The sequence below is a fragment of the Neomonachus schauinslandi genome, chromosome 8 (assembly GCF_002201575.2).
Source record: "Neomonachus schauinslandi chromosome 8, ASM220157v2, whole genome shotgun sequence".
NCBI classification, from domain to species: Eukaryota; Metazoa; Chordata; class Mammalia; order Carnivora; family Phocidae; genus Neomonachus; species Neomonachus schauinslandi.
Window position 1 is genome coordinate 119,330,813 of NC_058410.1, and position 13,127 is coordinate 119,343,939.

The following is a 13,127-nucleotide window of genomic DNA, read 5'->3' on the forward strand; positions in this document are numbered from 1 at the left end:
CTACAGGAATTACAAAACAAAAGAACAAATGAAGCCTAATTTTAGTAGAAGAAGAGTGATAATAAAGATCAGAGTGGAAAATACGAAATGAAGACTAAAAAAAAAAAAAAACAATAGAAAAGATCAATGAAACTAAGAGCAGGTTCTTTAAAAAGATAAACAAAATGGAGAACCCTTTATCAGGGTCTCATCAAGAAAACAGAGGACTCAAATAAATGAAATCAGAAATAAAAAATGAGAAGTTAAAACTGACATAAAGAAATACAAAGGATTATAAGAAACTACTACAAAAAATTCCAAGTGAAATAACTGAACAATCTACAAGAAAGAGATAACTTCCTAGAAACATAAATCTTCCAAGGCAGAATCAGGAAGAAATAAATAACTTGAACAGAATGATTACTTGTAATGCAACTGAACCAGTAATCCAAAAACTCCCAGCAAGCAAAAGTCTAGGACTAGATGGTTTCATAGGTAAATTCTACCAAATTTTGGAAGAATTACTAATCTACTCAAACTATTCTCCCCCCAAAATGATGAAGAATTCTTCCAGATTCATTCTATGAGGCCTGTAAGAGACTATCAAACAAAAATTACATCTGTTCATGATGAAAAATCAGCAAAATGGGTTTAGAGGGAACATATCTCAACATCAGAAGGCCACATATAAAAAAACGCATAACTAATATCTCACTCATGATAAAAAGCTGAAAACTTTTCCTCTAAGATAAGGAATTACAGAAGGATATCTACTCTCACCACCTTTACTCAATATAGAACTGGAAGTCCTAGCCATAGCAATCACAAGAAAGAAAAAGACATCCAACTTTTGTTAAGGAGAAAATAAAACTGTCACTATTTGCAGACATGATACTAAACATAGAAAACCCTCAAGACTCCACCAAAAAAAAAAAAAATTAGAAATGAATTCAGTGAAGTTGCAGAATACAAAATTAATATACAGAAATCTGTGGCACTTCTACACACAAATAATAAAGTGGCAGAAATTTTTTTAAAAATCCCATTTATAAATGCACCAAAAATAATAAAATACATAGGAATAAACTTAACAAGGAGGTGAAAGACCTGTACTCTGAAAACTATAAAACACTGATGAAAGAAATTGAAGATGACACAAACAAATGGAAACGCTCATGGATTAGAAGAGTTAAAACGTCCATACTATTCAAAGCAAGCTATAGACTCAACATAATCCCTATCAAAATATCAATAGCATTTTTCACAGAACTAGAACATATAATCCTAAAATTTGTATGTTCCATACAAAAGACCCCAAAGAGCCAAAGCAATCTTGAGAAAGAAGAACAAGCTATAGATATCACAGCCCCAGATTTTAAGATATATTATAAAGCTATAATAACCAAAACAATATGGTCCTGCCATAGAAATAGCCACATAGATCAAGGGAACAGAATTTAGAGAGCCCAGAAATAAACCCATCCTTATATGGTCTCTTAATCTATGACAAAGGAAGCAAAAATATACAATGCAAAAAAGAAATATCAGTCTCTTCAACAAATGGTCTTGGGAAAACTGGACAATTGCATGCACAAAAATGAAACTGGATCACTTTCTTCTACTAAACACAAAATAAACTCAAAATGGATTAAAGGCCAGGGCATCTAGGTGGCTCAGTCAGTTAAGTGTCCGCCTCTTGATTTTGGCTCAGGTCACGATCTCAGGGTCATGGGACTGAGCCCCGTGTCAGGTTCTGCACTCAGCAGGGAGTCTACTTGAGATTCTCTCCCTCTCCTTCTGCCCCTCCCCCTCCACTTGTGCATGCTCTCTCTCTCTTCCTCTCTCTCTCTCAAATAAATAAATCTTAAAAAAAAAAAGATTAAAGACCTAAATGTGAGACCTAAAACCATAAAACTCCTAAAAGAAAACATAGGCAGAGGGCGCCTGGGTGGCTCAGTTGGTTAAGCGTCTGCCTTCGGCTCAGGTCATGATCCCAGAATCTGGGATTGAGCCCCATGTTGGGCTCCCTGCTTGGGAATGGGGAGCAGTGGGGAGCCTGCTTCTCCCTGTGGCCCCCTGCTCATGCTCTCTCTCTCATATAAATAAATAAATAAATAAAATCTTTAAAAGAAAGCATAGGCAGTAACCTCTTGGACATTAGCCTTAGCAGAATTTTTCTGCATCTGTCTCCTCAGGGAAGGGTAACAAAAGCAAAAATAAACAATTGGGACTACGTCAAGCCAAAAAGGTTTTTTACAACAAAGGAAACATCAACAAAAGGAAAAGGCAACTAACTTACCGAATGTGAGAAAATACTTGCAAATGTTAACATCCATTAAAGGGTTATATCCAAGCTATATAAAAAACTCATACCACTCAACACCAAAAAACAAACAAACAAAAACAAACCCACAAATAATCCAATTAAAAGGGCAGAGAACCTCAATAGACATTTCTCCAAATAAGCCATAGAGATGGCCAAGACACACATACGAAAAGATGTTCATCACTTATCATCAGGGAAATGCAAATCAAAATCACAATGAGGTATCACCTCACACCTTTCAGAATGGCTAGTTCAAAAATAAAAGAAATAAGTACTGGTGAGGATGTGGAGAAAGGGAACATTTGTGCACTGTTAGCGGGAACATAAATTGGTACAGCCACTACAAAAAACCATATGAAGGTTCCTCAAAAAATTAAACATAGAAATACACCATGACCCAGTAATTCCATTTCTGGGTATTCACCTGAAGAAAACAAAAATACTGAACATGAAACAAAAACATGAAAAGATATATGCACCCCTATGTTTATTGCAGCATTATTTACAATAGCCAAGATATGGAAGTATCCCAAGTGTCCATCAAGAGATGAATAGATAAAGAAGATATGGTACATAGATACAATGGAATATTACTCAAACATAAAAAGAACAAGATCTTGCCATTTGCAACAACATGGATGAACCTAAAGGGTATTATGCTAAGTGAAACAGGTCAGACAGAAAAAAACAAGTATCATATTATTTCATTTATATGAGCAATCTAAGAAACAAAACAAACAAAAACAGATTCATAAATACCCAGAACAAACTGGTGGTTATCAAAGGGGATATGGGTGGGGGGGATGGCTGAAATAGATGAAGGGGATTAAGAGGTACAAACTTCCAGTTATAAAATAAGTATGTCATAGTGATGAAAAGCACAGAATAGGGAATATAGTCAATAATATTTTAATAACTTTGGTGGTAGATGGTAACTAAACTTACTATGTGAATATTTCATAATGTATAGAATTGCTGAATAACTATGTTGTACACCTGAAACTAATATAATATTGTATGACAACTATACTTCAATAAAAAATTAATAATTAAAAATTGGTCAATTACTTTATGTATATAAAAATGGTTAAGTTTAAATTCATTTGTTAAATATGTATAAGGAATATATATAAATATGCCTTTTAGAAAAAACCATTAAAATAAAATTTAAGTAAAATTTTTAAAAAAATTATTTTTCTTATTTAATCTATTTTGAAGATGTGAATTTCCATGTGTATTTTTGCAAATGGAGAACAATAATATTCCTAATTCAGCTAAAATTTATCAAATGCAAATACTCAGAGCTCTTAATAACTATGGATAATAGAACAATTAAACAATCAGTTAGGTGACTCAGAACTAACCAGAATAATCTTTCCTGACATATACACAAATAAAGAGGTGACAGCAATTTAAATATCCAACTGTCAGGTTACAAAAAGCGTAGCTATGGCTCTAACGGATATCTCCTCTTGAATCATGAAATTAATCAACTGGATTTTTTTTTAAATTACTACATACAGTATCGGAAACTAAATTTATTGCTAACTACAGTAATAAGTAATCAGTTACCTATATGATTTGCAAAATTCAGTTTTTCAAGAAACTCTAAAGATAATACTAAAATTGTTAAATTGAAATTATTTTGGAAGATTAATAGTCAAACTATTTTGGTTGTTCACTTTACATGAGGTCTCAACTTAAGTCAACTTTAAACAAACTAAAAATCACTATATGACTATGCAAGACTGAGGTTCGGTTAGTGATCATGAAGTCAAAACTACACAAAGAACAGAACTAAAAACAGTTCATAAAAGTGAAACGAACACTGATGATTTCTAAGTGTTTTTGGAATCTGAGAAAAAGTAAATAAATTGCTGACATTGCAATGCCATGTGCCCTCTGTTCTTGAAAGGATGTTTATCTTTTAAAAAAATAATAATAAGAGGTAAAAAGCCTTATCACTTAATGTCACACGGCCAGCAGAATCTTAATTTTCTATTAAAAAATTATCCAGAGGCCACAAACCATTATTATTCACATCAATGGCTTGTACTAGTTCAATTTCATGGCTGAGAAGATATGAAGATAATAGAGAAGAAACTTTGAGTACCTTAAATAAATATTACAAAGGGAGGACCTAGAAACTCTGAATCATTGAATCACCTAATTAGATGAAGTAGAAACCAAAAATCCCTAATACCTGGCACTAGCATTCCCACACTCCTTGCCCTCTTGTGACTCCTCACTGAGGCCATGTCCAAGGATCCACCATGGAATAACAATGACCAGCAAACACAGCCTCTGAAGTAGTGACATGACCATGCTCCTTTAGAGACGAGAAAACTACCTGAATTACTCTTTTCCAAAGACACCCTTTAAAGGGGTGAGCTGAAGAGAAAGACCTGTGTCCTACCACATCAGGAATTCTGTGATTGCTATTTCTGGTCTTCAGCATGCTAAAGGCACCTGCTTATTAGGAGAAGCTCCAAGTCTGGGGTTGGGGAAGGAGGTGGAAAGACAACTTTACTCTGCATCACTCACAAGTAAGTTATGTTTCTCACGTAACAACTAGAGTTTCAACGGAGATAGATATGAGCAACTGTATGTGCACACTGAAGCTTAGTGACCATGTCTTGTTGCAGTAATCACTGAACATGCAGGAAACGTGGAGTGGTTACATATGATTTTTCCTATTCTCACAAACACCACAAGTAATTTCATAACCCTGAACATAAACCAAATAATTAAAGAATAATGTCAGTGCTAACAATTATGTCCAATACATGCTAATCATTGGAGAAAATATTACATTTAGCTAAATTCATTTAAACAAGGCAATGTCACACAGAACTGCTGATATGTTGGATATACTTTATACTCACATTTTAACTCAAATACAATTGTTCAAAATTTAGGGAGTGCATAAAGCTAGCATCTTATCTCCACAGAAGATAAGAAAATGAATGCCAAAAGGCTTACTTTAATTCAACAAATATGAATATCTATGTGTACCACCTTAAAAAAGTGAATAATAATGGAAACTAGATTATATGATTAAACCTCCTAATGAAAAGAAAATTGAGAAAAATCACTACAAAACCATATAGCAGGGGGAGGAGCAAGATGGTGGAGGAGTAGGAGACATAAATTTCATCTGGTCCGAGGAATTCAGCTAGATAGGAATCAAACCATTCTGAACACCTACAAACTCAACAGGAGATCAAAGAAAAGAATAGCAGCAACTGTCTGAACAGAAAAGTGACCACCTTCTGGAAGGTCTCTTCTGGTTTGTTTAGCATATATTTTTCTGGGGTCGTTGTTACCCTGTTAGCATTTTGTTCTCTCATTCATCAATTCTCCTCTGGACAAATGGACAAGATGGAAAAAATCACCTCAAAAAAAAGAAAAAGAGGCAGTATCGACTGCCAGGGACCTAAAAATACGGAGACATTAGTAAGATGTCGGAAGTAAAGTTCAGAATTACGATTATAAAGATACTACCTGGGCTTGAATAAAGCATGGAAGATATTAGAGAAACCCTTCTGGAGAAATAAAAGAACTAAAATCTAACCAAGACAAAATCAAAAAGGCTATTAATGAGGTGCAATCAAAAATGGAAGCTCTAACTGCTAGGATAAATGAGGCAGAAGAGAGAATTAGTGATACAGAAGACCAAATGATGGAAAATAAAGAAGCTGAGAAAAAGAGAGATAAACAACTACTGGATCACGAGGGCAGAATTCAAGAGACAAGCAATACCATAAGATGAAACAATATTAGAATAATTGGGATCCCATAAGAAGAAGAAAGAGAGAGAGGGGCAGAAGGTATAATGGAGCAAATTATAGCAGAGAACTTCCCTAATTTGGGGAAGGAAACAGGCATCAAAATCCAGGAGGCACAGAGAACCCCTCTCAAAATCAATAAAAATAGGTCAACACCCCGACAACTAATAGTAAAACTTACGAGTCTCAGAGACAAAGAGAAAATCCTGAAAGCAGCTCGGGACAAGAGGTCTGTAACCTACAAGGGTAGAAACATTAGATTGGCAACAGACCTATCCACAGACACCTGGCAGGCCAGAAAGGACTGGCAGGATATATTCAGAGCACTAAATGAGAAAAATATGCAGCCAAGAATACTATTTCCAGCTGGCTGTCATTGAAAATAGAAGGACAGATAAAAAGCTTCCAGGACAAACAAAAACTAAAGGAATTTGCAAACACAAAACCAGCCCTACAAGAAATATTGAAAGGGGTCCTCTAAACAAAGAGAGAGCCTAAAAGTAACATAGACTGGAAAGGAACACAGACAATATACAGTAACAGCCACCTTACAGACAATACAATGGCACTAAATTCCTATCTTTCAATAGTTACCCTGAATGTAAATGGGCTAAATGCCCCAATCAAAAGACACAGGCTAACAGACTGGATAAAAAAACAAGACCCATCGATATGCTGTCTGCAAGAGACTCATTTTAGAACCAAAGACACCCCCAGATTGAAAGTGAGGGGGTGGAAAACTATTTACCATGCTAATGGACACCAAAAGAAAGCTGGGGTGGCAATCCTTATATCAGACAAATTAGATTTTAAACCAAAGACCACAATAAGAGATGAGGAAGGACACTATATCCTACTTAAAGGGTCTATCCAACAAGAAGATCTAACAACTGTAAATATCTATGCCCCTAACATGGGAGCAGCCAATTATATAAGGCAATTAATAACAAAAGCAAAGAAACACATCGACAACAATACAATAATAGTAGGGGACTTTAACACCCCCCTCACTGAAATGGACAGATCATCTAAGCAAAAGATCAACAAGGAAATAGAGACTTTAAATGACACACTGGACCAAATGGACTTCACAGATATATTCAGAACATTCCATCCCAAGGCAACAGAATACACATTCTTCTCTAGTGCCCATGGAATATTCTCCAGAATAGATCGCATCCTAGGTCACAAATCAGGTCTCAACCAGTACCAAAAGACTGGGATCATTCCATGCATATTTTCAGGCCACAATGCTTTGAAACTAGAACTCAATTACAAGAGGACAGTCAGAAAAGGCCCTTGGAAGCAAGGGCAAAAATGAACTATTGGGACTTCATCAAGATAAAAAGCTTTTGCACAGCAAAGGAAACAGTCAACAAAACCAAAAGACAACCAACAGAATGGGAGAAGATATTTGCAAATGACATATCAGATAAAGGGCTAGTATCCAAAATGTATAAAGAACTTATCAAACTCAACACCCAAAGAACAAATGATCCAATCAATAAATGGGCAGAAGGCATGAACAGACATTTTTCCAAGGAAGACATCCAAATGGCCAACAGACACATGAAAAAGTGCTCAACATTGCTCGGCGTCAGGGAAATCCAAAACAAAACCTCAATGAGATACCACCTCACACCAGTCAGAATGGCTAAAATTAACAAGTCAGAAATGACAGATGTTGGCGGGGATGTGGAGAAAGGGGAACCCTCCTACACTGTTGGTGGGAATGCAAGCTGGTGCAGCCACTCTGGAAAACAGTATGGAGGTTCCTCAAAAAGTTGAAAATAGAGCTACCCAAGATCCAGCAATTGCACTACTGGGTATTTACCCCAAAGATACAAATGTAGGGATCCGAAGGGGTATGTGCACCCCGATGTTTATAGCAGCAATGTCCACAATAGCCAAACTATGGAAAGAGCCAGGATGTCCATCAACAGATGAATGGATAAAGAAAATACACACACACACACACACACACACACACACACAATGGAATATTATGCAGCCATCAAAAGGAATGAAATCTTGGCATTTGCAACGATGTGGATGGAACTGGAGGGTATTATGCTGAGCGAAATAAGTCAAACAGAGAAAGACATGTATCATATGACCTCACTGATATGAGTAATTCTTAATCTCAGGAAACAAACTGAGGGTTGCTGGAGTGGTGGGGGGTGGGAGGGATGGGGTGGCAGGTGACAGACATTGGGGATGGTATGTGCTATGATGAGTGCTGTGAATTGTGTAAGACTGTTGAATTACAGATCTGTACCTCTGAAACAAATAATACATTATATATTTAAAAAAAAGAAGAAGATAGTAGGAAGGGAAAAATGAAGGGGGGGAAATTGGAGGGGGAGATGAACCATGAGAGACTATGGACTCTGAGAAACAAACTGAGGGATCTAGAGGGGAGGGGGGTAGGGGGATGTGCTAGCCTGGTGATGGGTATTAAAGGGTGCACGTACTGAATGGAGCACTGGGTGTTATACGCAAACAATGAATCATGGAACACTACATCAAAAACTAATGATGTAATGTATGGTGTTTAACATAACATAAAAATAAAAAAACATATAGCAAACACTTGAAAGATAACAAACCAAGGAGTGACCTGCATTTAGTAAAACTGTACAGTAATAAACTACTCGTCTTCATTCACTTAACATATACAGAGCATCTTCTGCTATGTTGAGACTGTGCTAAACACTGAGAGTGTAGATATGAAAAAAATCAGCCACTGTGCTGACTCGTCCCAGCACAGCAGAACAGCTTCAAGCAGATGATGATAGTTCCTATGTATAAGAGTGCTACAAGGAACAGAAAACTGCTTCAAGAAGAGCAGGATTGATGGGGAAGATCAACCCAACCTGGAGGTGTGCAAGGAGGCAGAAAGGAAAGCTTCCCAGAGGAGGCAGTGCCTAATTATCAGGAAAGAGCAGGAGCAGAACAGGCATGGGGCTGTCAGGACTGAAGTGGCTCTGACTGCCTGCTGCCTAGAGAAGGGACGCCTGAGACGTACAGGGAAGGAGTGTGAAGCAGGTAACAGCCGCCGTAAGCCAAGTGTAAGCATTAGCAATGCCTAGGAATTTTAGGTTTTAGCCAGAGGGAGAATGGGCCATCCAGAAGGGTTTTAAGCAGAGGAGTGACAGATCTCATTTATATTTTAGAAAGATGAGTTTTTCAAAAAGTTAGAGGTGAACTTGAAACAGGCAAGACTGGGTGCTGGGACCAAGAAGAGAACCCTCAAGTATTCTGATAAGAAACAATGAAAAATGATGAGGGGCAGAACTCAGAAATGGAAAAGAGGGGACCTGCAACTAAGTGTTTGCTGGAGGGGAATGAGGCCTTGGTTGATGTCTTCATCTCTTCCCACTGTTAAGAGGCCCAGCAGCAGAAAGAGCTGATCTAGAGATGATGAGAAAGTGGAAGTGATGAGCTTGCTTTCGGACTTGGTAAGCTGAAGAGGTCTCTGGAATGTTCCAATGGAGATGTCTACTAGGAAGGTTGATAAAAAGACCTTGAGCTCAGAGTAGAGCGATTAGGCTGCAGACGTAGATGCTGGAGGCACCAGTCAGTCTAATGAAATTGCTCAGAGAGAGTCTGAAGACAGTCTGGCAAGAATAGAGAAAGGCAGAGTCCTGGAGCTATCAGCAGTGCAAGGTTTTGCAGAGGAAGAGAAGCCAATCCACAAAGGAAACTGAGGGCTACCAAACAGTAGTGGGATCAGAGATGCCACAGAAAGTCTCAGGAAGAGGGTTCAACAATGGAAGTACTACAGAAACATAGAATATAAAACAGAGTGAATGCATCACAGATTCCCAACTATAGCTGACCCTTGAACAATGCGGGGATTGGGGTGCTGACCCCTGCACAACTGTAAATCCACATGTAACTCTGACTCCCCCAAAAGTTAACTACTAATAGCCTACTGCTGACCAGAAGCCTTACCAATAACATAAACAGTCGATTAACACATATTTTGTATGTTCTATGTTTTATATACTGTATTCTTGCAATAAAGTAAGCTAGAGAAAAGAAAATGTTATTAAGGAAATAAGGAAAAGGAAATACATTTACAGTACTGTGCTGTATTAACAAAATCCACATGTAAGTGGAACTGCACAGTTCAAACCCATGTTGTTCAAGGGTCAAATGTATGGCATCAGAAGTGGCTTCAGTGAGAATAGTCTCAATGAGGGGGTGAGAGCAGACTTCTCAGGATGAGAGATCAAGTGACACGATAACATAGAGCTATCTAGCATGGAATCTTTGAGGGAAGACAACTTTTTAAAAGCTGGGTTGCAAAGAGAAGAGTGATGGGGAGTTATTGTGGGGATTGTGATTTAGAGTTAGAGTGACCACACTGCTGGTTTAGTGCCTAATGTTCTAGCCTTACCCCCAGACTCTCAAGAGATTATAAATAATTTAGTTATCTTAAGATGGTTGAAATCTAGAAAATTAGAACCACAAGTAGTAAGTGATAATTATATGCAAGGCACTGAGTCAGATGTTATGAGGACACAAATAACTGAAACCATCTGCCTATAAGACGCTTAAAACTTAGGATGTACATAAATGTGTGCATATGTGTGCAGGTGTGTGTATGTGTTTGCACCTGCATGGCCTGCCACGTATCAACTCCTTTATTTCTGAATATCTGGGATTGCTAAATTACTTCCACAAAGCTTCGTACAGCAAAATTAAGGCTTTTCTTTTCCCATGAGATAATTTTATACATATACACAAGGGGAAGTGCCCCAAATAAGAAAGGAAAAGTGGTCACTGGATGCCATCCTTCTCAGCCATTTTAGACAGAAGGTGGAGGCAGGCCAGTCAAGGGAGAAGCAGGAATCAGGCTGGTCCAGAGAGCTCAGCTCTTTTTGTCTAGTTCTTCTAAGACTGGGGAGAAAGGACAGGGCAGTGACATTTAGTTCACCAACACTGGTCTAAGAACAGTAGGGGCAATATTGGAGTATTGTGCATTAATACCTTGAATAGAAAATAAAGAGATTTTATTGAAAAATCCTTCTGAGGAGCACCTGGATGGCTCAGTTAAGCGGCTGCTTTCAGATCAGATCATGATCGCAGGGTTCTGGAATCGAGCCCCACGTCAGGCTCCTGCTTCTCCCTCTCCTCCCCACCTGTGCTCTCTCTATCTCTGTCACTGTCTCTGTATCTCTCTCAAATAAGTAAAATCTTTAAAAAAATAAAAAGAAAAACCCTTTTGATATCTATCCCTTGGAATTCTGAAACTTCCAGTCACTGCTCTATAAAAATAAGTAACTGAAGTCTACGAATGTGAACAGAAATCTCCACACATCTTTGTTTAAAAATGCTCCCAAAACGGGGCAATAAAAGACAAGTAACAACAAATATGTAATATTATGTATATGTACTAAAGAATTTTAAGAGAGGTTAAAAGGTGTAATAGGGATTCAGAAAAAACAAAAACCAAAAAACAATCCTGTCAGGGTTGATGGGAGGAAGACTTGCCAGACAAAGCACTCCTTTCAGAGATGGGCCCTGAAGCATTCACAGGCCAGCCAGGGAAGTGATGACCGGGGCAGCGAAGACACTAGCAGAGGCACCTGGGGGAGCTACAAAGGGGTCATTGGTGCAGTTACTGAACAAGTATTTACTGAGCAGGCATTAGGTACCAAGCAGTAGTTTAGATATTGATGATACAGAATTCAAGAGGCAAAATTTTCTGTTCATGAATTTGCAAAGTTGTGATGAACTCTTCTGGTGGCATTTTCTCACGTGATCTGATTAAGGATACGGATTATCACTCCTAGTCTAAGAATTCATGTTTCCCTGCAGAAATCCTTGCTGGGAATATAACAGAATATATGGCACATGCCATATATGGCCATATATCTTTCTAAAATCCCAAAATACTGAAATTCCAAAAGTCATCTGGGCCCAAGAGTTTTGAAAAAGGGATTGTAGATCAAAAGCTCCAGATGCTATTGAGTGATCTTGAGAATGATAATTTATTGTTAAAAGTCATGTTTGTTCACTTAAAGTGGTAATCAAGCCACTAACTATGACCTCATGGATTTACCTTTAATAAGTTCAACCAGTATAAAGGCCAGTGCTAGAACCACATGTATAGCATTCTCTCTTGTAAGTAATTACTTTACAAATAAAATGAGTACTTTTCACAGGTTAAAATTTAAAACACCATGCCAATTGTCCACTGGCCATGTCATTTCTTCAGGTTGGTGGCTGGTATGGTGATATTTAAGTTTAAGACCTAAATGACAAAAGGGAGTCAGTCCTATGAAGATAAAGGAGAATTACCGCCTAAACAAAGGAAAAAACAGGCTGGAAGAGGTAAGGTGGAAGAACTTGGAAAGTCTGGGCAAGAAAAAGGCTCACTATGCTAAAGTGTAGCTGGAGAGAGGCCATGGGTGTACTCGTGAGTGGTGGGCAAAGTGCCAGGGCACCAGACCGGAGCCTACCCTGCACGGCATTGCACATTTTACTTAAGTTTAATAGGAAGATATTGCAAGGATCTTAAGATACAAATAGGATCTGACTTAAACTTTAAAAGGATATATTTGGGAATATGAACTATAACCCAGTTTGGACATAGTAAGTATTTATATAGAAAAGTAACAGAATTTAAGGAAAAAAAGATTAATTATGGCCACATGTAGGTAGAAAGCCTCAGATGATTTATAATGGCTGTGATTTCAGAAAATAAAATACCTGTGGTCACATAAAATATCTTTAATTTCATAATTCTGGTTTTTAGTTTTGATTTATGGCATCACTATATTGTTCACCTAAAGTGAACACTACACAATAAAAACCCAAAGGTGTTTAAAGATTAAACAATTTTATCACCATCTAATAAAAGCGTTACACAGCTAAAAAAAAAAGTGTTTAAAGCAATTAGGTAAAACAGTGAAGATTAACTCAAGCCTGTTAACAATTCACTGTACACCTACATATACATCCCAAAAGAATCTATGTCCGGGGCACCTGGGTGGCTCAGTCGTTAAGCGTCTGCCTTTGGC

At 37.6% G+C, this 13,127-nt stretch overlaps 1 protein-coding gene across 1 annotated transcript in view; it reads right to left on the bottom strand.

Annotated features, from left to right (window-relative positions):
* EXOC2 (exocyst complex component 2) overlaps positions 1-13,127 on the bottom strand; it is a 274,184-nt gene that overhangs the window by 64,006 nt on the left and 197,051 nt on the right. The gene's annotated exons all lie outside the window — the stretch shown is intronic.